General features: G+C 47.2%; 1 protein-coding gene across 1 annotated transcript in view; it reads right to left on the bottom strand.

Moving 5' to 3' along the window:
* Positions 1 to 27438, bottom strand: part of LOC115092767 (disintegrin and metalloproteinase domain-containing protein 9-like) — a gene marked incomplete at its 3' end in the record, with an annotated part of 1804538 nt that overhangs the window by 163167 nt on the left and 1613933 nt on the right. The gene's annotated exons all lie outside the window — the stretch shown is intronic.

The raw sequence follows: 27438 nt of genomic DNA, 5'->3' as shown, positions 1-27438 counted from the left end.
GTTAGTCCTCACAAATGGGTGACATCGAGGATGGAGCCCACCACGGAAAACTTCTGTCAAAGTTTAACAGAACTTTGACTGGCCCCTACTGGGCATACCCAGCAAGGCACTGACCCTGCAGCCAGCAGGGGTCTCCCTTCAGTCTGATTTTCAAAGCTACAGGCAGTGCCTAAAAAGTAAAAACAAAACGAACCCAACACCGCGGGGTGGTGGGCGAGTTTCGTGAGGACTAACATCCTGCTGTCCTGTGAGAACACCTGTTACATCAGGTAAGCAACATTTGCTTTCTCACAGGACAAGCAGGATGGTAGTCCTCACAAATGGGTGAGTACCGAGCTGAGGATGTCCTGAACTGCACCAAATGTACCCAACGATGTGCAACAGGCACAACAACTGGGGTGGAATTTGGTAAAGGGCATCCGCACCCTACCGGGAAGGTGGAATGGTGTTGGTACACCATGTTGGAAAAAGGTTACGCAAGACAGATTGGCCGAAGATGGAGTCCTGTCTTCCAGCTTTGTCCAAACAATAGTGGGCTGCAAAGGTATGGAGAGAACTCCAGGTTGCAGCTTTACAGATGTCAGGAAGCGGCACCGATCGAAGGTGTGCTACTGAAGTCGCCATGGCCCTCACAGAGTGTGCTTTGACACGGTCTTGAAAAGGAATGCCAGCTTGCTGATAGCAAAAAGAAATGCAGTCCGCCAACCAGGAGGAAAGAGCCTGCTTACCCACAGGTTGTCCTAACTTGTTAGGATGGAAGGAGACAAACAATTGAGTGCTCTTCCTGTGAGCAACTGTACGGTCTAGATAAAAAGCTAGAGCCCGTTTGCAGTCTAGGGTATGCAGAGTCTGTTCCCCGAAGTTGGAGTGGGGCCTGGGAAAAAAGATAGGTAGTATTATGGATTGATTGATATGAAACTCAGAAACTACCTTAGGTAAAAATTTAGGGTGAGTGCGGAGTACCGCCCGGTCCTGCAGGAGTTTAGTGTAAGGCAGATAGGTAACTAGGGCCTGTAATTCACTAACCCTGCGAGCTGAAGTGATAGCCAATAGGAATAATACTTTCCATGTGAGATACTTCAATTCACAGGAGTGCAGAGGTTCGAAAGGTGGTTTCATTAGACGACCAAGAACCAGATTAAGGTCCCAAGATGGGGCCGGAGGACGTAAGGGTGGCTTCAGATGGAGCAAGCCTTTAAGAAAGCGTGTTACCAGGGGTTGTACTGAAATAGGGACACCCTCTATACCTTTATGGAAAGCGGCGACCGCACTGACATGCATCCTAATGGAAGAGGTTTTAAGACCTGATTCCGATAGATGCCATAAATAGTCCAAGAACTTAGAGATTGGACAGGAAAGGGGATCAAGGGACTGAGAAGTGCACCATGATGTGTACCTTTTCCATTTATATGAATAGGATCTTCTGGTGGAGGGCTTTCGTGAAGCTATCAGGACACGAGAAACCGAATCTGAAAGGTTGAAAGGCTGAAGGATTAACCTTTCAACATCCATGCCGTCAGGGACAAGGCTTGGAGGTTGGGATGGAGGAGGCATCCGCCGTTTTGAGTGAGCAGATGCGGATCCGTTCCCAGAGGGATGTGCCTGCGGATGGAGAGATCCTGAAGTATGGGAAACCACACCTGGCGTGGCCAATGGGGTGCTATCAGGATCATTTTATTTATTTATTTATTTATTTATTTATTTAAATGCTTTTAAAATATACCGACATTCATAGGACATATCATACCGGTTCACAATCAACATTGTAAAGGAGGAAGAGGAAATTACAAATAACAGGGAGGGGGGAGGTGGAGCAGTGAAGGAAAAAGGAGAGGATGGGGGTCAGGTGACAGTAAGCGCAGAAGTTGCGGGAAGGAGAAAGGTAGTGAAGTGCTAGGGGAGAGAGAAATTGATAGGAACTGTGTTAAAAAATCTGAGAATAAAAAATTAACAAATTTACAAAATCAGCAATTCCCTAGGATGCATCATGGTTCCTCCGTCCTGGCGAAGCTTCACGAGAGTCCTCGACAGAAGAGGAAGTGGAGGGAATGCATATAGCAGACCTGTCGTCCACTTGAGGGAGAAGGCATCCCTGGGCCGAGAGTGTTGGCTCCGAATGAGAGAGCAGTAATCGTCCACTTTGTGGTTCTGAGGGGACGCAAAGAGGTCTATGCGGGGAGAACCCCACTTGTGAAACAGAGAGGTCGCTACTAGAGGATCGAGTGACCACTCGTGTGGTTGGAAGACACGGCTCAGCTGGTCTGCCAATACATTGTCTACTCCCGGCAGGTAAGTGGCCTTGAGGTACATGGAGTGGGAGAGGGCTTCTGCCCAAATCTGCGCAGCTTCCTGACACAGAAGGAAGGAGCCTGTGCCTCCCTGCTTGTTTATGTACCACATGGCCACTTGGTTGTCCGTCTGGATTAAGATTATCTGATTCGATAGATGAGCTTGGAAAGTTCTGAGCGCGTAGCGGATTGCTCGAAGTTCCAAGAAATTTATCTGGTGTTCGGCTTCGTCTGGTGACCATAACCCTTGGGTTTGGTAATCGTCCACATGGGCTCCCCAACCAATGTGGGAAGCGTCGGTGGTTAGGATTACTTGTGGATCTGGTAGGAGAAAAGGCAAGCCCTGAAGGAGGTTGACTTGAGTCGTCCACCAGGTTAAAGACAGGCGTAGCGCTTGTGTAACTGTGACTATGGAGGACAGAGGCTGAAAAGCTTGAATCCATTGGTGTCGCAGAGTCCATTGTGTAACTCTCATGGCTAGTCGGGTCATGGGAGTGACTTGAACCGAGGATACCATGTGTCCTAAGAGAATGAGGAATTGGCGAGCCGTGGCAGTGTGTTGAGACTGGAGCTGGCGAGCTAGGGACATGAGAGTGTGGACTCGTTGAAGTGGAAGGTAGGCTTTTGCCTGTAAGGTGTCCAAGTCTGCCCCAATGAAGGATAAGGTTTGAGATGGGACTAAGCAAGATTACTCGTAATTGACAAGAAACCCTAAAGAAAGGAGTGTGTGAATTGTCAATTTTAGGGAGGATTGAGCAATCTAAGGGGTAGAGGCCCTGATTAGCCAATCGTCCAGGTAGGGGTAGACGTGGACACCTTCCTTCCTGAGGAATGCTGCTACCACTACGAGACATTTGGTAAAGACTCGTGGAGCAGATGCCAGACCGAAAGGTAGTACTCGGTATTGATAATGAGCGCGGCCTACCAGAAAACGCAGATACTTGCGATGGGATGGTGTGATCGCAATGTGGGTATAAGCGTCCTTGAGGTCGAGAGAGCACAGCCAATCCCCTTTTTGCAGCAGAGGGAGCAGCGCGCCCAGGGTTACCATCTTGAACTTTTCTTTTTGAAGGTACTTGTTGAGGGCCCGAAGGTCCAGAATGGGACGTAGCCCCCCTGATTTCTTTGGTATTAGGAAGTATCTGGAATAGAATCCTTTCCCTTGTTGACAGGGAGGGACGGGTTCTATAGCATTTGATTGTAGAAGAAGGGATACTTCTTGTTGTAAATGAGTCAAATGGCTGGTTAGACTCCATGCCTGAAGGGGCGGGGAGTCTGGCGGGAGAGTTATGAAGTTGAGGTGGTAACCCTGTGCGATAATTGCTAGCACCCACTGATCTGAGGTGATCTGTTTCCAACGGTGTAAGAAGTGGTACAGTCGACCCCCCACAGGGATGTGTGGAAGAGGGATCTGGCATGTGCTCAGTACAAGGAAGTCAAAGGCCCGCCGCAGGCCCAGGAGGTGGGGCTACAGTAGGTCTTTGCTTTCTTGACTGGCGAGGCTGAGGCCTGTTGGAGGACCGTGCAGGACGAGCCCTAGCTGATGGAGGATAGTAGCGACGTGGTCGAAAGAACGACTTTTTAGAGTCCTTCTTTGGTGGTTGCTTGGAGGGCACCTCAGGTGGGACAGATGAGAGTTGTTTCAACGTCTCATGGTGATCTTTTAACTCTGCCACAATCTGCTGAATTTGCTCTCCAAACAAATTGTCGCCTAAGCAGGGTAAATCAGCAAGACGATCCTGGACCTCTGGGCGAAGGTTAGATGACTTTAACCAAGCCCAACGTCTGGCTGAGATGGCTGTGGCCGAAACCTTTGTGGAAGCATCGAATATGTCATAGGCAGTTCTAATCTCGTGCTTCCCTGCCTCAAATCCTTTATGAAGAAGGGCTTGAAGCTGTGGTTGGTATTGGTCCGGCAACGTGTCAGCATAGTCTTGCATCTGCTTAAGGATGGCTCTGTTGTATTGAGTCATATAGAGCTGATATGAAGCTATGCGTGAAATCAACATAGCTCCATGATACACTTTTCGTCCCACACTATCTAGGAATTTATTGTCCTTGGTAGGTGGAGTGGAAGAGTGTGGCTTAAGACGCTTGGCTTTCTTCTGCGCGGACTCAACCACAACAGAGCGATGATCCAGTTGAGGCTTTTGAAAACCTGGTGCTGACTGGACAAGATATGTGGAGTCAGCTTTCTTGTTAACTGGTGAAACAAATAAAGGAGATTCCCAGTTTTTCTTTAGCAGATCCAAAAACACCTGGTGAATAGGGATGGAAGCGATGATTTTTGGAGCATCCAGAAATTGAAGTAGTTCCATCATCTGGTGTCTATCATCGGCCTCAGATTGTAACTGAAAAGGTACAACTTCTGACATCTCTTTCACAAAATTAATAAAAGAGAGATCCTCAGGAGGAGATCTTTTTCTACTCTCTGTAGGAGATGGTGGTGAAGGCAAATCTGTGTCAGAAGATGTATCATCATCATCACCCCAGGTATCGTAGGGATCATGAGGGGCTTGAAGCCCTGAAGGACCTGGCTGAGGCTCTACAGGCATCGATTGAAATCTAGATGGAATCGGTGCTGTAGGTGGAACTAGGAATGGCATCGAGGGCTTCGGCGCTGCCGATGGAATCGGTGCCGGTCGCGGAATCGATGGAGCCGAAGGATAAATCGGTGGAGATATACCAGAAGGCACCGATGGAACCACCCCGGAAGGGGGAATCCGGAACGGTGTTTCTCCTGCCGACGAGAATCCAGCCGGAGACGGTGGTGTTGTCGATGGTACTGGAATCACCGATGGAAGGGCCGTCATAAGCGCCTCCATGCGGCTCAGTAGCGGTGCTAGAGCTTCCACCAAAGGCTCGGTGGACGGTTCCCTCCTCGGTGGCGGAGTCGGTGCCGGCGTCGGTGCCGGAGGCGGTACCGGTACCGGTGCCGGAGACGGTGCCGATGGAGGCTGTAACTTCTGCATCGCTTTCTCGATGGCCTCCTGGACCAGCCGGTCCAGTTCTGCCCGGAGACCAGGGGTAAGAATACCCGGCTCAACGGAAGAGGGAGGCTGAGGCAGGGCCGGAGGGACCACCGTAACCGGTGGGATCACGGCCCCCAAACCCCGAGAGGGTGAGGGTTTCCTCGGTGCCTGCGAACGAAACGTGGAGGATGTCCGGTCTGATCGCGGCTTCTTAGTCGGTGGCTCGGCTTGAGCAGAGGTCGATGGCTCTGGATCCTCGACAGGCCGAGACTTGTGCCGTCGATGGCGATGCTTTTCTGTCCGATCCCCTCGCCCATCCGGGGAAGGAACGGGAGTCGACGGCCGAGAAGCGATCGATGGCGGACGGTCACCGGAGGGTTGACGGTGATGGTGCAACTTCGACGGTGCCGGTTCCGAGGACGTCGATGCTATTGATGGCGTTGGGGTGGGTGCATGTAAGAGGAGCCCCATCTTCTCCATCCTGGCTTTGCGACCTTTGGGTGTCATTAAGGCACATTTGGTGCAAGTCAGGACATCATGCTCACTACCCAAACACATAACACAAACCCTGTGGGGGTCTGTGATTGACATAGTCCGGGTGCAATCCGGACAACGACGGAACCCCGTTGCCATGGCTGTAAGCCAAAATTTAGCCTGGGGATCGGTAAGTGCCAACAGGCCTCGAGGGCCAAAATCGACGGTAGTCGATGGAAAATGGCAAAAAACTTACCGGATTCCGTAAAGATGACTAAAAATTTGTCGAAGGGAGACCCCTGAGGGGCAAATTTTCTTCGGAAATTAATTTCCAAATTCCTGTCAGGAACGTGGTAAGAGAGCTCCTTTCACCGCGTGGCAACTGCTGCGCGGAAAAAAGAAGACTGAAGGGAGACCCCTGCTGGCTAAGGGTCAGTGCCTTGCTGGGCATGCCCAGTAGGGGCCAGTCAAAGTTCTGTTAAACTTTGACAGAAGTTTTCCGTGGTGGGCTCCATCCTCGATGTCACCCATTTGTGAGGACTACCATCCTGCTTGTCCTGTGAGAATGAAACATACTTATTTTTCTGCACAGGTTCTGCTTCTTAAATTGAGCAGGATTACATTTTCTGCTAATAAACAATAAAAGCAAAATCACATTCCATATAGCTTGATGTGGAAATGGACAGAAAGGAGAAATTATAACTTACCCAAAAATTTACTTTCCTTTATTTCTGCTGCACCTAATCCAACAGTTGGAGGCAGATTTTCTTTTTATGATTTCACTAATACTTATAACAGATAGCAAATGTTGCTTACCTGATGTAACAGGTGTTCTCACAGGACAGCAGGATGTTAGTCCTCACAAATGGGTGACATCGAGGATGGAGCCCTGTACGGAAAACTTTTCTGTCAAAGTTTCAACAAGCTTTGACTGACACTGGCACACTGGGTGCACTGAGCATGCCCAGCCTGCAATTATCCCTGTGAGCCACAGGTGTCTCCCTCAGTCTCGTCTTACAGCTAAAAAGCGCAAGCGAAACTAAAATAAAAGTATACAGACCCAACTCCGCGGGGTGGCGGGCGGGTTTCGTGAGGACTAACATCCTGCTGTCCTGTGAGAACACCTGTTACATCAGGTAAGCAACATTTGCTTTCTCACAGGACAAGCAGGATGGTAGTCCTCACAAATGGGTGAGTACCGAGCTGAGGATGCCCGGGAATGCACCAGATACACCGCAGATGCGCAAAGGCGTAACGATTGAGGTGGAAATGGGAACGGAGGGCATCCGCAACACCATAATGGGTTCGTGGAAGGATGTTGGGTAGTGAATTGAAAAAAGTAAGAGTAGGCGGACTGGCCAAACATGGAGCATGCCGGCTAGTCAAATGTAAGCAATAATAGGCTGCGAAGGTATGGAGAGGACTCCAGGCTGCAACCTGATAAAAAAGTACAAGCAGCAGTAACCAAAGGGAAGCTGTTAAGGCTAAGACGGACACAACAGTATGTGGATACCCACAGTGTTGTAGTGAAATGTCTGCTTGTTGGTAGGAAAGGAAATATAGACCACTTAATCAGAAGGATTAGGTCTGTGTGGCCACTGGAAGTAGCAGCTTGACCCTTGCATGAAGGAAAGAGTCAAGTGGAATTCACATGGAATGCAGTGCAATGTAGATAGAATGTAAGCGCAGCATTACTGTCCAGGAATGTGGAAAACCCAGTCTCTCCCTAGGGCGAGAGAGAGAGGTTAGGAAAAATTAATAGAGTATTTCCTGAGGAAAGGAGATACAACATCTACCTGAAAAGGATAGAAAGTTGAATGTGTAGAACTACTCAGTGGCAGAGGAACGGAGTCAGGTGAGTATGGAAAGAGTGCATAACTCACGGACCCTGCTGGCAGGAATGACATTAAGAGGGAAAGAAGTTCCCTTGCCAAACTGTGGAAGAGAGGAATGGAAAGGCTCAAACGTAGAATGTATGAGACTTATAAGGAGAATATATATGTTCATTCCGTGATTAGAGAAATAGAGGCGGCTTGATCAGTGGATAATCCATGGTAAGCCGACTCAGAGAGGATTACCGAAAACGGGAACCCAACTCCCAAAACGATACACCTCCTAAGAGAAAGGTGTATCTATGTGGAGGATGTCTGGAGAACAGAATCCGAGGGAGTAAGAAAAAATGGTGGAAAAGTAAAAGGGGTAATACCTCTTTTTTTTTTTTTTTTTTTTTTTTTAGCGTCAGGAGGTAAAGCCTGCCATATTAAACGGCAAGATTTATGTTTAGAAGGTTTTGTGACGCTACCAGAACCTAAGAACATCAGTAAGTCTGATTTGGGACTGACTGGTGAGGGAATAAAAGGTTACTGATATGATGGATTGAGAAGTATGGGAAGCATACTGATCTCAGTCAGGGAGTGGGGAAAAGAATACTGAACCCCATCCCAGTTCAACAATAGAAGAATGCTGGCTACGAGAGGCAGCAGAAGAGATATATTGAAGAGGCCTTTGATGGAAGAAAAGGCATCTAAGGGAACGCATAGGAAACATGTGTAGGGAGCAGAACCTGTGCATCGCATGGAATGATGCAGACGCAGAGGAAAGTTTAGTTAAACTCAGCGTTAAAAGATTTGCCCTGTACACATGTAATTGAGACCATTCGAGAGGATAGAACCTACGTGGAGAAGGTCAGATAGAGCGTTCATTAAATCTCTTAGATATGTGGCCCAAGGACGCATGAAGTGAACAAGGGCCAAGGGTAGAGCTGCGCAGCTGTCTAGCAGAGCAGCTAAGAGGTTGTGCGTGCTTATGAGTTGGAAAGCACATTGTCCCTATGCTGTCTGTCTGTATGCACAAAGAATTGTTGCAAAAGCAGTATTGGAAGGCATAAGGGCATAACTCATGGGTGCAACGTCCAGGAAGTTTATGAGAAACTATGCTGGAGTGCAATAGATGCATAATGGGTTGACAGCTTTCAGGAGAAACTTTATAACCCTAAGGAATTGTGAGCATGAGTCGAAGGAGACTAGGTCCTAGTTCGAACTGGGATAAGAATCAGGGACGAAAGCAATGAAACCACTTAGGTCCATTGAGTATAGAATGTCACTGAATATAACCCATAGCAGTTTTGAATTATGAGAAAAATGCATAGTGGGAAGAAACCCCATAGCCCAACCATGAAAAGTTGAAAGGTTGAGGTTATGGAAAATATGCGCAGGGACATATAACAATGTATCAGAATGTCTGTGCGCATGCTGGACAAGAGGGTCTTAAGACTGTGGTGTCCAGAAGTGTTACAGAAGGGATTTATGGCAGTGACAGTAATCCCAGTTAGTAAATGTATAGTGAGTCCTGAAAAAAGTGAGAGCTCCTTGCATGTACTGAAAGGAAAGTGAATGATGTTACACTCCGCAGAGAAAACAGCATTCACCAACAGTGATGCAAGAGACAGTTCACTTACCGAAGCTGGTGCCGGCGGCAGAGCTTGGGGTTGTAATGTTGACTCACCATAAAGCACATAGAAACATTAAAATAATGTACTTACTGCAGTATGGAGTGATGGTAACCAAAGATACCATTGTACCTGTGACGTCTAAAGAAAGTTGGATTTTCTTAGGTCCAGGATGTGCGGAGAGTAACTATTTTCTGTTAAAAGAAAGAATAGTGCAATTAAAACTCCCCAACCCCCCTCCCTTCTCCCCTCTGCACTTCGTAGCGCCTGGGGGAGTGTACCGGGACTTTGGTACAAGGTGGGGTGGCCGCTCTGATATCTGACCAGATGGGAGACCAGGAGGTGTCCCAATGGAGGATATCATGTAGGCTCATGCAGGTGTGTGAGCGGTAAGTGGTACCCGCATTTCTGTATGCTGTACAAGGAGACACTGAGACCTGTGGCCAGGCCTCAAGGTGGACTTGTACATGGGGCAATGGTTGCTGAATCTCATGTTTAGCAGATCAGCCAATGCAGCTGGACCTTGGTTGGGAGGGAACCAAGAGTCAGAGCATTGGTCGGCACAGGGACTTGTTACTGACAAGAGAAGAAGCCCTGCTGCAATCCCAAGAAGATAGAGGGGTTCTCCTGATATTGTGGCTAACATAGCTAACATAGTGATATGTGACACTAATACAGTTCTAAAAGGCACATGACCCAGAACTTTTCGAACCACGGTCTGAATGGGAGAACACAACTCTATGGGAATGCCGCCGAAGCGGGTACTTACCATCCGACGTGGATCGCCGCAAGACGAGCCGGTGAAGATTGTTGACCCCGACGGTCTCCGGAGTCCTCGAGGGTAAGGCCGGGGACGTAAACGTCCATCTCGCTCTGAAACCCGGTATGGTGGCACAGGTACAGAGGAGACAGGCCAGGCGTGAGTGGCGTTTAGACTGCTAAGTGTAACAGATGGCCATAGTCCCACACCACTTGACGGTGGGGCACGCCAGGAACAGAGGAGCCCTAACGGAACTCATGTTCCCTTCCCTCGTCCCAGCGGCTCGATGTGTCGTGACGCCAATGCAGAAGCTGTCGGACCTGGATCCGGAAGTTCTGGATCACCAAGGACTGCCAAAACTGTAGGAACAGTGCTGATGGCAGTGGTGATGTCGCTCTGCCCGAGCGTTGTCCAGCCTGGAGAAGGATGGCACCGATGTGCTGGATGGCGTCAGCGGCGGACAATCACGATGTCGGCGATGATGGGTGCCACGGTGCTCGGCCCGGTCTTTCCCCAGCGCCGAGATGGAAGCCCTCGTCGTCCTGGAAGGCGATCGATGACGAACTGTCAGCACGCCTGCTCTGCTCCTGACACAATGGAGTGTCTTAAGCTAATACGGGGCTTAAAAAAGAACCCAAAGCGTGGAGCAATGTGAGGAGGCGAGGGTATTATGTGGCGGTGCTATGTCGGTATTGACGATATTGAAGGCAACCTAAGGGGCTTCGAGGATATCATCAAAATGGGTATGAAAAATCGTCGATGACTGGCCAGGAGAATGATGACAGTGACGGGCACTGACAGCAGTGGCATAGGTATCTTTGAAACGATGTGGAATCGAATAATCGAAAAACATTGCCGTTATTGAAAAAGATACCGGCATCGACTGAGTCGAAGTCGAATCAATAGGGCGTCAAGGACACCGAAGGAAAACGGAGGTGTCGAGGGCATCGATGCATGGAGGCGGGCATTTATGCCGTTTGTGGCATGGCCACGGGCATCAACTATAGGGCCACAGACGTTGACGGTATCGATTTGGACAGACTCAGATTTCCAAGTGTACATGACATCGGTGCCCCAGACACGTGTGTCGGTGGCATCGATATGGACACGTATGGAATCGATGGCATGGATCTCCCAGTCGATGAATTCCATCCCGGCATCAACGCCAGTCCTGGAATCGGCATGGGCATCGATGCCAGCCATAAGGCTGGCATTGGCATCAACGCCCATCCACGGAATCGAGCCGGCATGGATACCCACCGATGGGACCCACCTGGGCATCGAATTTCACCGATGGGAGCAGCCTGGCATCGACTGCCCTCGATGGATGCATTCTAACATAGATGCCCATGGATGAAACACCTGGGCATCGGTGTCCATCGATGCAAAAGGACCCGGCACCGATGCCATCGACGGACGGCCATCCGGCACCAATGCCATCGACGGACAAGCCATCCGGCACCGATGTCCATCGATGGGGACCATCCGGCACCGATGTCCACCGATGGGGACCATCCGGCATCGATGCCCACCGACGAATCGATGTGGCACCAATGCCCACCGATGGAAAAGGGCTGGACATCGGTGGGGAGGATGGGGCATCGATGGCATCCCCAAAAGGGGGGGTGGCATCGATGAAGTGACCCTGGGATCGTTAAAAAGTGTCTCGGGCAGCGGTGGCGGCGACCCGAGTATGCATGGCAGTGACTAACAGCATGTGCGTCAATGGCATGCATCCGGGTAGGGACGGCACCGAGGAAGCCCAAGGAAAAAAAACAGTGCGTAGGAGGAAAAAGCCTGGTAGCACTGAAAAGCAAAAAACATGGATAAAGGCATCAGGGCACCGTGGGGGGAGGGGCGCTGATGACATATAAAAGCCCAGGGCGGTTTAGGAGGGTCCCGGTGTAGCGATAGGGTATCGACTGCGTGAGGGTACCAGGGAACGAAGGACTTGAAGCTACAGAAGTCCTAAAGTTAAGGAAAAAATCCCTACCCCACTAGCATAAGCAAGCAGAGTGTCACAGAGATACTCGCAAGCTGTTTAAAGCTAACTGAAAAATGGGGGAAGGGAAGGCTTCAGTCAGTTAACAGCCTTAAGATAGTGACAGGAACCGACCGAAAAATAAGAATTAGTACTCACCGAGCGTCGTAAAAACGTACGCGGAGGGAGACCTGTGCAGGGAAAAGTGTTTTTTGAAGTGAAAAGTTAAGTGTTTCCATGAGGTAATTAGTTAAAAAATCCTCACAGAGCTCCAACCGCTATGCTGACTGCAGAGCGGAAAAAAGAAGACTGAGGGAGACACCTGTGGCTCACAGGGATAATTGCAGGCTGGGCATGCTCAGTGCACCCAGTGTGCCAGTGTCAGTCAAAGCTTGTTGAAACTTTGACAGAAAAGTTTTCCGTACAGGGCTCCATCCTCGATGTCACCCATTTGTGAGGACTACCATCCTGCTTGTCCTGTGAGAAAATATATATAATATATATATATAATAGATTTTTGAGCGACGGTATATAAAAAATGTTAAATAAATAAAATAAGTAAATAAATATATTCCAAATGTAGAAAACATTTTGGGGTAGATTTTAAAACCCCTGCACGCGTAAATCCTCCCGGATTTACGCGCGCAGGGCACTCGCGCGCTGGCGCGCCTATTTTACATAGGCCGCCGGTGAGCGCAAAGCCCCGGGATGCTCGTAAGTCCCGGGGCTTCGTAAAAGGGGCAGGAGGGGGCGTGTCCGGGGACGTGTCTGGGGGCAGGGGTGGTCTGGGGCGGGTCGGGGGGCGTGGTGACGGTTCGGGGGCGGGCCGGGAGGGTGGTCCCGAGTCCCCCGGCACTGCGGCCTGTGCCGGGGGATGCCGGGGCAGCGCGCGCAAGTTACGCCTGCTTCAAGCAGGCGTAACTTGCCGAACAAAGGTAGGGGGGGAGTTAGGTAGGGCTGGGAGGTGGGGTAGATAGGGGAAGGGAGGGGAAGGTGGGGGGATGCGGAAGGAAAGTTCACTCCGAGGCCGCTCCGATTTCAGAGCGGCCTCGGAGGGAACTGCGGCAGGCTGCGAGGCTTGGCGCGCGCAGGCTGCCGATTTTGTGCAGCCTTGCACGCGCTGACCCCGGATTTTATAAGATACGTGTGGCTACGTGCGTATCTTATAAAGTCTGGTGTACTTTTGTTCGTGCCAGTGGCGTGAACAAAAGTACGTGCGCGCGTATTTTTTGAAGATCTACCTCAGCATGTTGGACAATACTGATTCCCCTGAAGTAGAAAGTGTCATCTTTCAAAACATGGACTGTGTCGGGTCTTGGCAATGTTTTTACAGGGTTTAAGCCATGTCATCAAAATCAATGTTCGACCTTTGCAATATAAATGCAATTCATATAATTTAAAGAGACCACTATTATATTGAGATATGTATAATTTTTATCTGCAAGTTTATAAAAACATTTTTAATAAATAATAAGAAATTTCAAAGGACCAATGATTATATTTTATTGGGCGCTTGTGACTAATGTGCCACTGTAAAAGCTATTAGCAATGATGGTCCTATATATCAGAATATAACTTGCTCATTAGTATACATATTTGTTGTATTTTTTATATTTAAGTGGCATAACATTTACATAGTGGTAGAATTATTATTTTGGATCACTAATAGTTATGTCATGTACAGAACCAATAAAGTCAGTATACAACTGCAAAAGATAAACTATGCATCCTATTAAATATGTATGTTTGCAGTTGCAAAATTCTACTTGCTATATTTAAAACAATTTTTGCAAAATATAAATTACAAATAAATTCCTATTTTTATAATGATTAACAACATTGAAGGCAATTTAAAAATTCTATAATTCAAGAAGTGTTTTCACTTGAAAAATTCTCTTAAATCAAGAACTTTTTATTTATTTATTTTTCATTATATGATAGCAATCCTTGTCTATTTATCATCCCTGTATAATTCCTTCAGGGATGGGTTTCTTGTAGGGATGTGCAGAGGGACCACATACGTTGCATTCAGTATTCGTATTTGTGGGGGGGGGCAGATACGTTGCATTCGGCAAGGGGGGGCCTCGATCCGTTCATGCATTTCATTCTTATTCATTTCCTGGCTAAAATTTAATTAACTACAACCCCCCACCCTCCTGACCCCCCAAGACTTACCAAAACTCCCTGGTGGCCCAGCGGGAGTCCGGGAGCATCTACTGCACTCACGCCGTCGGTTGCTAGTATTCAAAATGGTGCCGATAGCCTTTGACCTTACTATGTCACAGGGGCTACCGGTGCCATTGGTCAGCCCCTGTCACATGGTAGGAGCAATGGACATCTGGCACCATCTTGTGCTCCTACCATGTGACAGGGGCCGACCAATGTCACCGGTAGCCCCTGTGACATAGTAAGGGCAAAGGCTATCGGCACCATTTTGAATACCGGCAGCCGACGGCCCGAGTGCAGGAGATGGCTCCAGGACCCCCGCTGGACCACCAGGGAGTTTTGGTAAGTCTTGGGGGGGTCGGGAGGGTGGGGGAAGCAAAGGGATTAGTTTTAAAGGGTTGGAGTGGGTTTTTTGTTTATCGGCTTGGGTGCAGTCGATAAACAAAACCGCGATCAGGCCCGATGAAAACACCCACATGTGAATCGGAACCGGAATTGGAACCGATTCCGGTTCCGATTCACATCTCTAATGACAGCTCTTGTACTCTGACCCGCTTCATCATCGGCTCGATGTCTATCGATGCTGACACGGTAACCGGTGCTCCTGTTGGACGATGATGATGGTGTCGCTTCTCTCGATGCTCTTTAGTCGATATTGAGGACGATGAGATTGACGATCCCGAAGGGGATGGAGACGGATGTTCACCGGATCTTTTCTTTCCTCGATGTTTTTCAGAGGAGGCAGGAATTTTCTTTGGTGACAACTGTGAAGATGGAGTGGTGTTTTTGAAAAGTTCCTGCATCTTATCTAGCCGGGCACGCCTGCCCTTTGGCGTCATTTGAGCACAGGTGGAACATGCTCGGACATCGTGGCCTGATCCCAGGCAAAGTACACAGATGTCATGCGGATCTGTTATGGACATCATTCGGGGGCAACTCGGACATTTTTAAAACCAGTGGTCATGATTGAATCAAGGCCGGGTAACGGTCGATGGCCTGCGGATAATGAGTGAGGTAACAGGAACAGACAAAAAATGTCGACAATTTTAGTACTCACCGAATGAGATGTCGAAGGGAGACCTGAATATGGTGTTTTATGACAGAAATAATATTTTTTTCCGTAAGGAAAATTAGTGTGAAAAACTCACAGAGCTCCTGTAACGCGAGGCTTCCAGCAACGTGGAAAAAAAGAGAATGAAGGGAGACTCCTATGGCTGCAGGGATCATGGCATGCTGGGCATGCTCAGTGGGCTCAGTATGCCAGTCAAAAGTTTCTAGAAACTTTGACAGACGTTTTTCGTAATAGGGCTCCATCGATGATGTCATTCATATGTGAGGACTATCATTCTGCTTGTCCTGGGATAAAGATTAAATTATTTCTTTGCTTCAGTGTTTACTGAAAAGGATGTTGGGGAGGTACCCGTACCGGAGAAGGTTTTCATGGGTAATGATTCATGTGGACTGAACCAATTCACGGTGAACATAGAAGGTGTGGTAGGCTGATTGACAAACTGAAGAGTAGTAAATAACTTGGACCAGATGGTATACACTCCAGGGTTCTGAAGGAACTAAAAAATGAAATTTCATACCTATTAGTAAAAATGTGTAACCTATCATTAAAATCATCCATCGTACCAGAAGACTGGTATATTTAAAAAGGGCTCCAGGGGCGATCCAGGAAACTACAGACCAATTAGCCTGACTTCAGTGCCATGAAAAATATTCGAAAGTGTTCTAAATATCAAAATCACAGAACATATAGAAAGACATGGTTTAATGGAACAAAGTCAGCATGGCTGTACCCAAGGCAAGTCCTGCCTCACAAATCTGCTTCACTTTTTTGAAGGAGTTAATAAACATGTAGATAAAGGTGAACTGGTGGATGTAGTGTATTTGTATTTTCAGAAGGCATTTGACAACGTTCCTCATGAGAGGCTTCTAGGAAAAGTAAAAAGTCATGGGATAGGTGGCGATGTCCTTTCGTGGATTAAAAACTGGCTAAAAGACAGAAAACAGAGAGTAGATCAAATGGACAATTTTCTCAGTGGAACGAATGGGCAGTGGAGTGCCTCAGGGATCTGTATTGGGACCCGTGCTTTCAATATTTATAATTGATCTGGAAAAAAATACGATGTGTGAGGTAATCAAATTTGCAGATGCTACAAAATTGTTCAGAGTAGTTAAACCACAAGCAGATTCTGATGGATTGCAGGAAGATCTTGTGCGACTGGAAAATTGCGCATCGAAATGGCAGAAGAAATTTAAAGTGGATAAGTGCAAGGTGATGCATATAGGGAAAAATAACACATGCTATAGTTAGTAGGGGTGTGCATTCGTTTTGAACTTATAGGTAAAACGCAACTAATTTTTTTTTTTAACTTAAAAAAGTGATGAGGCGAAAACGATCGGATTTCCATCTTATTCAACATAGCTATGTTGAATACGTTGGAAATCGCGATTGTTGATCCTAAATACAAATTTAAACCCCTCACCCTCCTTAATCCCCCCCCAAGACTTACCAAAACTCCCTGGTGGTCTAGCGGGGAGTCCAACCCTTGTTGGACCCAAAAGGAACTTTTGGGTCCAACGAGGGTCCCGGAGCGAACCCGAGGGGAATCACGTGACGTCGGCGTCACTCCGACGTGATGCCGACGTCACGTGCTCCTCGCAAAGGAGTTCAGAAATGGCGTCCTGACTCCCCGCTAGACCACCAGGGAGTTTTGGTAAGTCTTGGGGGGGATTAAGGAGGGTGAGGGGTTTAAATTTTTATTTAGGGAATCGGTGCACATATGGACATAGACTCAACTTATGGAATTCTCCATATGTCCATATTGACCGAAATTGACCCCCCCTTTTGACTTATGGACTTATGAACATAAACTTTTGGTCTGCACATCCCTGATAGTTAGACAATGTTAGGTTCGATATTAGGAGCTACCACCCAAGAAAGAGATCTAGGCATCAGTCATAGTGGATAACACATTGAAATCATCGGTTCAGTGTGCTGCAGCAATCAAAAAAGCAAACAGAATGTTGGGAATTATTAGAAATGGAATAGTGAATAAAACGGAAAATGTCATAATGCCTCTGTATCGCTCCATGGTGAGACTGCACCTTGAATACTGTGTACAATTCTGGTCGCCACAGCTCAGAAAAGATATAGTTGCGATGGAGAAGGTACAGAGAAGGGCAACCAAAATGATAAAGGAGATGGAACAGCTCCCCTATGGGGAAAGACTAAAGAGGTTAGGACTTTTCAGCTTAAGAACATAAGAACATAAGAAATTGCCATTCTGGGTCAGACCAAGGGTCCATCAAGCCCAGCATCCTGTTTCCAACAGAGGCCAAAATCAGGGCACAAGAACCTGGCAATTACCCAAACACTAAGAAGATCCCATGCTACTGAAGCAATTAATAGCAGTGGATATTCCCTAAGTAAAATTGATTAATAGCCATTAATGGACTTCTCCTCCAAGAACTTATCCAAACCTTTTTTGAACCCAGCTACATTAACTGCACTAACCACATCCTCTGGCAACAAATTCCAGAGCTTAAATGTGCTACTTGCTAACTTCATAGAATGCCCCCTAGTCCTTCTATTATCCGAAAGTATAAATAACCGAGTCACATCCACTCATTCAAGACCTCTCATGATCTTAAAGACCTCTATTATATCCCCCCCTAAGCCTTGGCCTTATCTTCTCCAAGCTGAACAGCCCTAACCTCTTCAGCCTTTCCTCATAGGGTAGCTGTTCCACCCCCTTTATCATTTTGGTTGCCCTTCTCTGTACCTTCTCTATCGCAACTATATCTTTTTTGAGATGCGGCGACCAGAATCATACACAGTATTCAAGGTGCAGTCTCACCATGGAGCGATACAGAGGCATTATGACATTTTCCGTTCTATTAACCATTCCCTTCCTAATAATTCTTAACATTCTATTTGCTTTTTTGACTGCTGCAGCACACTGAGCCGACGATTTTAAAGTATTATCCACTATGATGCCTAGATCTTTTTCCTGGGTGGTAGTTCCTAATATGGAACCTAACATCGTGTAACTACAGCAAGGGTTATTTTTCCCTATATGAAACACCTTTCACTTGTCCACATTAAATTTCACCTGCCATTTGGATGCCCAATCTTCCAGTCTTGCAAGGTCCTCCTGTAATGTATCACAGTCTACTTGTAATTTAACTACTCTGAATAATTTTGTATCATCCGCAAATTTGATAACCTCACTCATCGAATTCCTTTCCAGATCATTTATATATATATTGAAAAGCACCGGTCCAAGTACAGATCCCTGAGGCACTCCACTGTTTACCCTTTTCCACTGAGAAAATTGACCATTTAATCCTACTCTCTGTTTCCTGTCTTTTAACCAGTTTGTAATCCACGAAAGGACATTGCCTCCTATCCCATGACTTTTTAGTTTTTGTAGAAGCCTCTCTTGAGGGACTTTGTCAAACGCCTTCTGAAAATCCAAATACACTATATCTACTGGTTCACCGTTATCCACATGTTTATTAACCCCTTCAAAAAAATGAAGCAGATTTGTTAGGCAAGACTTCCCTTGGGTAAATCCATGTTGACTGTGTCCCATTAAATCATGTTTTTCTATAAGCTCTACGATTTTGATCTTGAGAATAGTTTCCACTATTTTTCCCGGTACTGAAGTCAGGCTCACTGGTCTATAGTTACCCGGATCGCCTCTGGAGCCTTTTTTAAATATTGGGATTACATTGGCCACCCTCCAGTCTTCAGGTACAATGGATGATTTTAATGATAGGTTACAAATTTTAACTAATAGATCAGAAATTTCATTTTTGAGTTCCTTCAGAACCCTAGGATGCATAGCATCCGGTCCAGGTAATTTGCTACTCTTTAGTTTGTCAATCTGGCCTACTACATCTTCCAGGTTCACAGTGATTTTGTTCAGTTCGTCTGACTCATCACCCCTGAAAACCATCTCTGGAACTGGTATCTCCCCAACATCCTGATTAGTAAACACGGAGGCAAAGAATTCATTTAGTCTTTCTGCAATGGCCTTATCTTCCCTAAGAGCCCCTTTAACCCCTCTGTCATCTAATGGTCCAACCGACTCCCTCACAGGTTTCTTGCTTTGGATATATTTAAAAAAGTTTTTATTATGAGTTTTTGCCTCTATGGCCAACTTCATTTCAAATTCTCTCTTCGCCTGTCTTATCAATGTTTTACACTTACCTTGACAATGGAGAAGAGATGGCTGAGAGGGTATATGATAGAGGTGTTTAAAATCATGAGAGGTCTAGAATGGGTAAATGTGAATTGGTTATTTACTCTTTCGGATAACAGAAAGACTAGGGGGCACTCCATGAAGTTAGCATGTGACACATATAAAACTAATCGGAGAAAGTTCTTTTTCACTCAACGCACAATTAAACTATGGAATTTGTTGCCAGAGGATGTGGTGTTACGCGTGCCATCCGTGGCATATCCACGGCATGGCCTCCTCACCTTTATACTGTGACTCCAGCCCCTGGTTCCTCCTCGCTTGCAGTAGTGGGCTGTCAGCTCCATCCTTGGGCTTCCTCTGGTAACCCCGGCCCAGCTGCAGTCCCCAGCATTCCCAGTCCAGCCACCACGTCCATTGCTTTTCATTGGGCTTCTCCATGTGGCCTGCGGAGAGACGCTTCTTCTCATCGCCGTGCCCCTCCCTAGGCGTGTGCGTGCATCACGGATGTGTAAGTAGAGACAGTGGCAGGAACCTAGCCGCGGATTTGGATGATGATGTCAGTGGAACTTCGGTATTTAAGCGCAGGCTCTGCTCTCTAGCTTTGCCTTTGCAACAGGTCTCCTCGCTGGTCGAATACTCGTTGCCTCCCAGAGATTCGTCTCTCTCCTACGTTCCTGTTACTTGTTCCTGGTTCCTGTCTCTTTGTTCTTGTCTTGCTCCATACCTCGGATTGCCTACACGGACTTCGACTCTGATTTGCCTGACCACGCCATTGACTCTCTCCAAGCCCGGACCTCTACTTCGCCTGACCACACCATTGACTCCCTCCAGCCTGGACCTCTGCTTCGCCTGACCACACCATTGACTCCCTCAAGCCCGGACCTCTGCTTCGCCTGACTCCACCATTGACTCTCTCCAAGCCCGGACCTCTGCTTCGCCTGACCACGCCATTGACTCTCTCCAAGCCCAGATCTCTGCTTCACCTGACCTCACCATTGACTCTCTCCAAGCCCGGACCTCTTCTTCACCTGAATACGCTCTTGCCTATCCCCAGACCCAGACCTCTGCTTTGCCTGACTACAGTACTGCCTATCTCCAGACCCACCTCTCCGCATCGTTTGACTATACTTGACTATCTCCATGATCAGACCTCAGAGTTGCTTGTCACCACCTCTGGATTGCTGCCAGCCCTGACTCAAGCCTGTCCCTTGACGCTTCTCAAGCTTACCTCCTGGACTTGGTCTATTCAGGCTTCGGCTTGCTGTTGCTCGGGTGCCCCCTGTCTGGCTCCATTCCTTTGGCGCCTGAGTTTCCAGGACACTACCTTGTCCAGCGTAAGACTATACCATCTCACACCTGCTGCTCTGGGCTGAACCAATCTCTACATCGACTACATTCAGAGGCCCACCTAAGTCCAGCCGGCCCCGGCACCCAAAGGCTCAACTCATAGGGGACAAGGGCTGGAATTGGTGAAGCTCCAGCTGGCCTCTGTTCATTAGCCCACTCCGCCTGCCGACGGTGGGGACCCGTAGGCCCCTACCTATGGGTTGCGTCAACTCCACCTCAGCCCAAGGGTCCACCTCTGGCGTAACATGTGGCTAGTGCAGTTAGTGAAGCTGTGTTTAAAAAAGGATTGGATAAGTTCTTGGAGGAGACGTCCATTACCTGCTTTTAATTAAGTTGACTTAGAAAATAGCCACTGCTATTACTAGCAACAGTAACGTGGAATAGACTTAGTTTTTGGGTACTTGCCAGGTTCTTATGGCCTGGACTGGCCACTTTTGGAAACAGGATGCTGGGCTTGATGGACTCTTGGTCTGACCCAGTATGGCATGTTCTTATGTTTTTATGTTCTTAATGTCCCCAATATGGTATGCAATTAAGGAATCATATTAGTAGGGATGTGAATCGTTTTTTGACGATTTAAAATATCGTCCGATATATTTTAAATCGTCAAAAATCGTTAGAGCCGCGATACAATAACAATTCCCCCGATTTATCGTCAAAAAATCGTAAATCAGGGGAAGGGGGAGGGCGGGAAAACCGGCACACTAAAACAACCCTAAAACCCACCCCGACCCTTTAAAATAAATCCCCCACCCTCCCGAACTCCCCCAAAATGCCTTAAATTACCTGGGGTCCAGAGGAAGGGTCCCGGTGTGATCTTTTACTCTCGGACCTCCTGTGCATTGTAGAAATGGCGCCGGCGCTACGTTTGACCTGCCATATGACAGGGCAAAGGTAGCGCCGGCGCCATTTTGGTTCCTGTTCCCCCGACGTCACGAGCATAGGAGATCGCTCCCGGACCCCCGCTGGACCCCCAGGGACTTTTGGCCAGCTTGGGGGGGCCTCCTGACCCCCACAAGACTTGCCAAAAGTCCAGCAGGGGTCCGGGAGCGATCTCCTACGCTCCTGCCATCGGGGGACAAAAAAACAAAATGGCGCCGGCGCTACCTTTGCCCTGTCATATGACAGGTCAAACATAGCGCCGGCGCCATTTCTACAATGCACAGGAGGTCCGAGAGTAAAAGATCACACCGGGACCCTTCCTCTGGACCCCAGGTAATTTAAGGCATTTTGGGGGGGTTCGGGAGGGTGGGGTATTTATTTTAAAGGGTCGGGGTGGGTTTTAGGGTTGTTTTAGTGTGCCGGTTTTCCCGCCCTCCCCCCCACTGGACCCCAGGTAATTTAAGGCATTTGGGGGGGGGGGGTTCGGGAGGGTGGGGGATTTATTTTAAAGGGTTGGGGTGGGTTTTAGGGATGTTTTAGTGTGCCGGTTTTCGATTTACACGATTTACACGATATTTAAAAAACCCAAACTGCGACGATCCGATTCCCTCCCCCTCCCAGCCGAAATTGATCATTAAGACGATCGATCACACGATTCACATCTCTACATATTAGTGACCTGTCTCTTCCACAGTATCCTAGCCAAAAAAGTCCCAATTTTATTGGCATTTTCTTAATATTTTTGTTTTAAAATCTGCAAGCTATCCAATTCTACTTGTTAATATTGGAGCTCCCTCTATATCTTCCATGAGCTTCTCTCCTTGTACCGCTGCTCCAACCTTTTTTTTTCTAGGGATGACTCACATTTAATCCGTAACTAATTTAGGTGACTTGTGAACCCAATAATCTTCCACCGCAGAACTGCCTTGAGCATCTTCCATAGTACTAATGCATTATACTCCATAGGTGAATACTCTTGACTAAATTCCTGAATAGCTTCATTAACCATATCTTGAAAATTCTCTTGTCCCAGTTGTGTTTGAGGCATTGTGGACCCTTGGTCAAAGTGGAGATGACTCTGCCTTCATGGAGGGGCCCCGTGGGGAACCACTGTGATTGGCTGAGCAGTTAGCAGACACAGTATGGATAAAGTCTTTATTATACTGCCGTAGAGATAGTAAAGTAGGAAGGTAATGCACTGATCCACGAGGTGCCAATACGTTCAACAGGCACAGTAGTGTAGTATCACCCAGATGTTCATGATAGCAGGAGTCCACAGAGCGGGCAATGCCGCAGCTGGTAGGTGGAGTTGGAGCATCGGTTCGTAGAAGTACTCACGGAGAGAAGGCGTCTTCCTGAATGTTGAATGGTGGGACCGAAGTTCTGTGGTGCAGGATAGGAGAGGAATAGGCCCTCGAGGATCGAGTACCCGGTAGTCTAATCCTGTAAGGAAAATAGAGACAAGACCCCTGAGAAGTGGTTGTCTAGGTAGTGAGGCCCCGAAGGGTGGTAGGAAGCGAAAGACCCCCTTGGAGTGGGTGTCCAGAACTTCAGCTGGAGTGAGGCCCTTAGCGAGGTAGCGTATAAGCTGGCAACTTAGAGCAGGCAGAGTAGCGAAGCGAAGACTTTGCTAACTAGTTGGTGTAGCGGAAGCGGAGGCTTGATATACCCGGAGGTATTGGCGTCATGCGGTGGGGCCGCCCCTGAGGTTCCCGCCATGATGTGTATTTGAGTGTCAGAGATGTGTGCGCTCACGCCCTAGGAGGCCATGGGAGTGAGCATGGCGGATGGGGACGCCCATGCTTGTCTGAGAACACCAAGGCCTGCAGTACTCGCCACTGGAGACAGCCATCTTGCCCAGAGAGAGAGAGAAAGGGGAGAAAAAGAGGTAAGGCAGAGCGGACGCAGCCATCTGCGACTGACGGACGCAACACCAGTAAAGACATATAAAGTTTCTAGGCTCTTCCATTTGCCCCCTCCCCCCCCCCCCATCTGTCTTAATCAGCAACAAGAGAGGGCTATGATCAGATAGAGGTGCCGACAAAATGTCTACGCTACCCAATTGAGAGAACAAAGGAAGTAGCCAATATGACTGTAAGCATGATGTGAAACTGAAAAAAAGTAAAGTCTCTACCCATTGGGTTTTATTGTCTCCACACATCCTTTAACCCCAAATTTCTCTTAAGTAAATTCAGCCCAGTACAGTCATCTCCTCTTCCCACAGCTTACCCCATCCTATCCTGTCTGGGATTAAGCAAGTATTCCTAGCACTCCCGCCCCACAAACACACACTATAATGTCCTGAGCAGAATAGACAGACAGATCGGAAGTCAGTTTCTTATAAAAGATACTCTGACCTTTATTTAGTCCATAGACATTCACAAGCATCATCTGCCTGCCCTGAAGCGTACAATCAAGAATTAAAACCCTCCCCTCTGAGTCTGCAACTGTAGTGTGAATCTTAATTGGTAGTGCCTTGTGCACTAAATACACACTCCTCAACTATTCGATTTATAGAAGACATATTGGACTTGTCTCACCCAGTCTCTCTTCAATTTCTCATGTTCCTTATTAGTATGGTATGTCTCTTACAGCATGGCTATATGAACCTGGTGTTTCTTAAAAAAGAATACAAACTAAATTAATTTGGGCATCTGGCATCAAGGTGAATAAAAGAAATGCACATAAAAATCAATCATCTCAACCAGCACTGTAGCACATACTCTCATTACAATTACAATAGCAACATCTTGAGCCAACCTGTAGTTACCATAGCCTGTTCTGCTTTTTTAAATTAACCAATCTCCTAACCAATTTCCCACAACCATCCCCCTACCCAATACCCTATACAGAAATGTGGGAGCTCTCATTTTACACTATTCTCCCTTACATTTCCTAGGGCCCACATGCCTCCAAAATGTGCAGAGTGGGTTGATGAGATCTTCCAGAGGAAGAAATTCTGGGGCCGAAGGTCTATCCCCTTAGGCACTCCCACTTCCCCAACACTAACCCACCTTCCAAGTCCCCCCCATCCCCACACACTCCTAATTAAACCAACCCAGATCTCCAACTCCTACTCCTCAACCTCCAGCCTCTATGATACTCCAACCCCCCAACCTTTGCACCTCCTCTCCCTATGTATGCATAATGCCCAATCAATTGTATCACCTCCCCCCCCCCCCCCAAGTCTGATGACCTTTCCTCCGGAACAGTCCCAATACTCCTGACCAGGCCATAAGGAGCCCAAATTGCAGTAGGGGCTCACTTTTCATCTGATTACTGCCATCTGCTGGACCTTGTATCTAGCGATCCAACACTGAACTCTGGACTCCGTGATGTACAGGCCTCTCCCCAAATAGGCTATGACCTCTTCCAGCTTCTCATGCCTAGAATCAGCATTCAGTGACTTATGTTGCCTCTACAGTGCTTTTCCGTAAATAAAGCCATTGCCTCCAAAGGCACGCTGTGAAACCCATGTGGCCCAGGCCAGTCCAGAGTCATATAGTTAGGTCTTACAACCCACCCATCCCTTTCTTGCCCACCCACTCTCCCATAACAGCCCTAAAAAGGACCCAAAACACCAACCAACAACCTCCACCCCCCTTCCATACAAATCTATTGCCAAAAACGTTACCCTAACTCCTGATCTCCCTCCAAGGCATGATAGGCCCAATGCCCTACTTTTAGACCTTCCAGTGTCGTCCATTCACCCTTTACAAGTCCTGCAAAATGCTGCGGCATGAATTTTGATGGGTAGCAGAAAGAGGGATCACATTACCCCTATCCTAATAGACCTACATTGGCTACCCATAGAATCTCGAATTAAATTCAAAACGTTATGCATCCTTTATAAACTCATATATGGAGAGCAAGTAGACTGGTTAAATACAGCCGTTAGACTTCACGTGCCACAAAGAAATCTGTGGTCTGCTAATAAGGGCCTACTTTCGTTACCTTCAGTCCAGTCAGCATGTTTGAACCAAGTAAGGGAGAGAGAGGTATCTCTGGCAGGACCAAAACTCTGGAATACACTACTGACAGGTTTGAGGCTTGAAACTGATTTTAAAAGGTTTAAACATGATCTTAAAACCTGGTTTTTCAATGTGGCATATATGGTGTGAATAGATGATCTTTTTTACTTATTTTATGCTCTTATAGCCTTTTTGTGTTTTATTCAATGTTTTAATTTTTTAGTTATGGATGTTTTAGCAGCTGTGCTATTTTATTATGAATGTATTTTGTAGCACTTAGAATTTGTTTTATATTTTTAGTTCATTTATAATTACTGTTGCTTAGTTTAAAACGGTTTGGATTGTTCTTGTTATTTTATGTATTTTATGATCTGAAAACTGTTATGATGGCTTGTCTAAGCCATGGTATATACAAAAAAACTTTAAAAAACCCCTTTATAAATAAATGTTTAAAGGCCAGGGTACACCTTAAAGTCCAGTGACTGCAGTAGCAGTGGAAAGCAGACTCCTGGCATAACTCTCCGCCTCCACAACAAAATAAAAAACTTGGTGGTGCCCCCAAAGCTAAATACATAAAAAATTCATAATAAAACAGTTAAACATAAAAAGAATTAGTCTCACTGGATATAGCAGGACATACTGCACACCACATGCACGTAACTGGTGTTTCACCTCTGCAAAACCTTGATGCTTTTTCTGAAGTCCTGCAGAGAAATCTTGTCAGAGAAATCAGAGTCAAGAACTTTGACTCTGTCCGCTTAATTGTGAAGTTTCACCAGGGCTCCCCAGGGTCTTACATTCCCTGCCGGCTGCTGCGCAAGGGATCAATTTGCTCTGTCAATTTTTAAAGTTGATAATTGGTAAGCTTTTCTAATTTATGAAATCTCTTTCCAGCAGCAGTTTCCGCCATTTCAATCTCCTCTATGTGGGTCTGAAGGCTATTTAGCCTAGCAGAATTCTCAGAAACAGTAGCCACTAAGTTTATAATCTGATTCACCACAGATTTCAATTTATTGTCCAAGCTATCCTTTAACTAGGTTCCAATTTTATTCATAACCTCTCTGATTGTGTCCAGCGTATCCCCCGAGAGGCCTGTATCTCCATCAGAGATAATTTCCTCCATAGCTCCTGCCTTTTCCATCGCAGTTTTCTTAATTGCCGTCTTTGGTCAGACACTCTGATCTTCCTACATCATTGCCAGGGAATGCTTTGGAGGATCTTTGACCATTTTAGGAGACTATCAAGGTGGATAAACTTAGGATTCAACTGAGGGGGAGCAGGAGCACATTGTCACAGCAGCCTCTGGTTATGCAGTCATCTTGGAACCCTGGGTAACTAGTTTTGTCCGTTTCAAATTTCTCTAGTGCTTCTCTAGCGCTGTTAACACATGCTTCTGTTTACAAGCAGTGGAAGTGATCACCGACAGGGTAGACTCATTTGCATTTTTATTGAACAGGTTTTCTATTGAACTAGATTCTTCCATGCTATAAGCTAATGATGAATGGTGGCAGTTATCATTGTGCCGGCAAGCACATGCAGGTGTGTCACCACACTTCCTGGTCCCCTGCTGGCCCAGCTGCTCCCTCTGGCCCAGCAAAATAGGAACTTATCTTCTGCCCAGGCTTAAAATGATGATAGCCTGGGTGGAATGCAGCAGGAAAGCCATGGTCTCTTCTTCCTGCCCCCTGCGGCCCAGAAAAGGAAGAGGTATGCAGCGGCTGCACACGCGGGAAGAAGAGACCATGCTAGTGTGGGCATCATCAGCCCAAAGAGGAGAGACATGGCCTGAGGAATGAGCAGCACAGCGTGGAGCAAAAGAGGAGCAACATCAGCCCCCATGGTCGATGGGGCATCTTTCTCGAGGATGCGAGGGCTGTATGTGGAGAAGGCTGCTGCCGCCGCAAGTTTGGTGGGCAGAGAGAGAGATAGAGAT

This window comes from Rhinatrema bivittatum, chromosome 5 (genome assembly GCF_901001135.1).
Source record: "Rhinatrema bivittatum chromosome 5, aRhiBiv1.1, whole genome shotgun sequence".
In the NCBI taxonomy this organism is placed as follows: domain Eukaryota; kingdom Metazoa; phylum Chordata; class Amphibia; order Gymnophiona; family Rhinatrematidae; genus Rhinatrema; species Rhinatrema bivittatum.
The sequence above is the reverse complement of the archived record's forward strand: the minus strand, read 5'-3'. Positions and strand labels throughout refer to the sequence as shown.